The sequence below is a fragment of the Miscanthus floridulus genome, chromosome 3 (assembly GCF_019320115.1).
Source record: "Miscanthus floridulus cultivar M001 chromosome 3, ASM1932011v1, whole genome shotgun sequence".
Classification (NCBI taxonomy): Eukaryota; Viridiplantae; Streptophyta; class Magnoliopsida; order Poales; family Poaceae; genus Miscanthus; species Miscanthus floridulus.
In genome coordinates, this window is record NC_089582.1 from 5,004,360 (window position 1) to 5,008,295 (window position 3,936).

At 49.2% G+C, this 3,936-nt stretch overlaps 1 long non-coding RNA gene across 1 annotated transcript; it reads left to right on the forward strand.

Moving 5' to 3' along the window:
- The first annotated feature begins 425 nt into the window (after positions 1-425).
- Positions 426-3,312, forward strand: LOC136544830 (uncharacterized). Its single transcript, XR_010780841.1, has 3 exons — positions 426-950; positions 1,925-2,029; positions 3,044-3,312. It is a non-coding gene; the product is annotated as an uncharacterized lncRNA (long non-coding RNA).
- Positions 3,313-3,936: the final 624 nt, after the last annotated feature.

The following is a 3,936-nucleotide window of genomic DNA, read 5'->3' on the forward strand; positions in this document are numbered from 1 at the left end:
ATATATATATATATATATATATATATATATATATATATATATATATATACATACATTTGCCGAGCTACTAGTTCCGTGCGGCACGTTTTCTGTTTGTTGACAGCGACTTGTCTAATTTTTGTTTAATGAAAGCGCAGCAGAGCAGCCGAGCAGTCCTCGTCTCGGTCCTGCACAGCTCCGTTGCCAGGCCGCAGCCACAGCTCTGGACCGCAACATCGCGTTGCTGTCCCGCAACACGCCATGGCCGCTGGGCCACGGCCGGCACCGTCCGCCTGTCGGTTTTTTTTCCCTTTTCCCCTCGTGCTTGCGCGTCCTCGGTTCCCCGTGCTGGACGCAGGCCCCAGCTCTTGCTTTTTCCCTCTGCTCCTCCGTAGCCCCGCAGCACCGCCCTCCTCTTTATCTTTTTGAGCGCGCGTGAAGCCCTCTACCGCACTGGACCGAGCTGCCTCGCGCAAGCACCCGCACGTCTCCTCTTCCTTCCCCGCTCTGGTCCGGCACGCTGCCTTCCTGCTCCCGCGGCTGCCGTAGCTGTGCACCGGTTTGACGTGCCCCGTCCATGCGCCCGTGCTCGACCACCGCGCGGCCAGCCCCACCGACGAGCCGCATCGCCACCGCCGTACGCGCACGCACGACCGCCGTGCCGCGCCTTCTGCCGTGTCTTGTGCCAGTAGGTTCCAGTTTTCCCCCACGCGTGCGCACGGCAGCCGCAGCCCCGCTGCGTGGTCCTGTGCCGCACCCGCGTATCGCCGGTCCGTCCGCACCAAGCCTCACCACCAAGTACCCCGGTGTCCACGCCCTTGCCGTGCCCCTCGGTCTGCTCGGGACTGCTGCGTGCTCGTGGTCCCGCAGCTGCCGCGCGCGAGCGCGTCCCTTCGCCACGAAATCGCCATGGCCGCCCGCAGCTCCGAGCCGTCGATGCTGCCCCTGGTGCTCTGCTTGTGTGAAGGAAGGTAAGGAGGATATGAATCCAAGAAGAAACGTAATACGGGGTCTTTACTGTAAATACATGACTCTGATGAATAGTATACATAGTACTGTGGGTTAGTTTAGCTTTAAGCGGGGGTCTCTTATGCAAAAATCTGCAACTCACGTCCGGGTCGGGCCTGTTCGGCCGGCCTGCTATGCGTGCAACCGTGCCACTCGGGCCGCCGTAGGATTTCTGGGCCGATGCCCACGGCCTGCTCGCTGCCCCGCCCATCCGCTGGTCAGGCAACCGCCTGGGCCGGCCTTAGTCCGCTTGTGCCTGGGCCGGTCGGGTGTCACTCCCGCCTGGGCTGCGCTGGCCGCTGGGCCGTGCACGTGCTGTGCGTTTGTGGCCGTGGGAGCGGCTGGGCCAATTTGGTTGCGCCGGCCCGTTTCGAATTGTAGAGCAATTTCTAAGTTAGTTAAAAGTTAAACTTGCAAAATCAATATAAAATTGTATAGGAATCCAAAAATTATGAAACCAGTTTTGTTAGTCCTCCAAAATCATGCTCTACATGTTAGTATATTTTGTTCACGTAGTTGGTAATATTTTTGGGAGCTATATAATTAATCTAAGATACTTAATATTGTAAAATATAAATTTGTAGGAACCTCCGTGAGAAATTGGTAATAGTATTGGATCTGAAATCTTTGCAGTAGGTTCCTACCAATATTAGCCGCTCACCATAATTTTATAGCTTCGGAATAATTAGTTGCTAGATAGAAAACGATGTCCCATTGCGAATAAAGACTAATTCGATAGGATAAAATAAAGAAACAACTTGAGTTTATATAACTAAAATAATTAGTGGGAAGAAACGCCTTATTCGACAACATGGATACGTAGACCAGCGTTAGAGCTATCACGTTAGCTTGAGAGGCGTACGTCTAATTTATACGAGTCACGATTGCAGTCAATTAATTATATCTTTGCATGGTATTACATTGCATATCATAATAGGGACATCGGTGGATCACGGAGTCGTCGAGAGTTGCTGGAGGAATGGTGCTTTTGGAGATCATGTCGCCATGATGGAAAGCTAACTTCTTATTATATTTTTCCCAGGCAAGCCCCGGTGCATAACCCCTACTTTCTGCAGTTTAAATAATATTTGTGCATTAAGTTAAGGAGTTGCATGAAACCCACTTGCATATATATCTTTATTCCTATAAGTCTTACTACTAGTATGATAGGATCGTGTAGAATGCTATGCTAAGGACTCCGGTAGAAGTCGAGTGATTGCCTGTCACTCGCGAGAGATAGGAAATATATTATGGGATTACTATCACTTGGAAAATAATAAATGGTGGAAAGGAAAATGGTGACCGGGCAGGGATATGGTTTGGGTATTGGTGGGTGTAAGAAGTTGTGTCGCCGCGGAGGCGGGTCATAGCTTGGTTACACCGTCTTCCCTGTCTGGTCGATTAAGGACCGATCATGCATATGACTCTAGGCAGGTCACAGACTTATTATCCCGAGCACATACTTGTGTATGGGCGCTTGGAAGACTTGTTGCTCTCTTGTCGCGGATCCGGCTCTTTCCGGACCGACTGTCAGGGTTTGTTTTTGGTGGAGGAGGTCCTTGCACCGCACTGAGTCCGGGACTCAGAGGCGGTGGCTTGGAGTCCCAGTTTGGACGGGGACCTGGACACCCGGGACAGGAGAGTGATGGGTTGGTCCTGCTTGTGCCTGGGGTACAAGCGGGGCATGTGTTTTCGGGGTACCCAGCTGGGGGCATTGATTCGCGAATCGCCGGTCTATCCGGTACGGCTTGTCTACGGTTTAGCATCGTAGTAAGAACTAAAAGATGAAAGATGGAAGATGGACAAAGGAAACTTGATTGCTTACCACCTGCTTGAAAGTAGCACAGGTGCTTACATAGAATGGTTAGTTAATGAACCAATGTGGCTATTAATAAAAATCAAACATAAGGATGCACGCTTAGTAATGCTTCCTGCAAATGTAATAAACCCACCAGCCAGATAGCCTTGTATATCCTTGGAGTCTTTTCTTTTCTCCTGTCGGATAAGTCTTGCTGAGTACAATTGAGTACTCAGGGTTTTACTTCCCCTGTTGCAGGTGACAGGTGGACGCTTGAGCTGACCTTTGTGTGTGGATTCCTCCTGGTGGGCTCAGAGAGGATTTCCTTTACGCTGCGATCGTAGTTGCTATTTATAACTCTCACCAAATGATTTTATAAATGAAAGTTTCATAATATGTTGCCTTAGTCTATATATCAATATTTCATCATGTCATTAATAGATGTTTATTTCCGCTTGTAACTCTATTCACATGTTTCTATTCCGCAGTTCAAGTAAATTGTTTATAACTCTGATAATATGATTTCATTCCGCTGTCATATTAATAAATATTATACTCTGATGTTGTATTAAAAGTGATGTAAGAAATGGTTACGAATGATGTAAGCTTTATTCTCTCATTTGTGATCCTGATGGTAAAAATGTGGATTTTCGGGTTCTCCCCTTGGGTGTGCCCTACGGAACCGAGTAATCTAGTGTTCTCCCCTGAGTGCTTAGTGTCTAATGGAAGACAAGCACTCCTGCGAGGCATTAAATTAGGCGGTTCTGCCACACACTTGTTGTTCATGTATCGGCTGTGCTTGTTGAGAAGACTGTGGCATCTCATCATGCACTTGCTTGGTACGAGCTGGAGAAGGTTGTGGCATCTCATCAGGCACATGCTCGCTAGGAGGCAGGGAAGAATGTGGCATCTCAGGTACGTGGTGGTCACGAGATGGTGAAAATATCTCCCCAACCTCAACAACTCGCTCCAAATTTGGGAGAGGGGGAGGCGGCGAAGAAGCAGTTAATATAATGTCATGTTTGTGCCAAAGGATGAACTGTCCAATAACGTCTCCGAGTAACACTAGCCCCTCAGGAGTTGCATAGTCTATCCTCCACTGCATGAACTCAGGCTTCACGGTATGCACCTCGACCCTAGTGTAGTCCGGC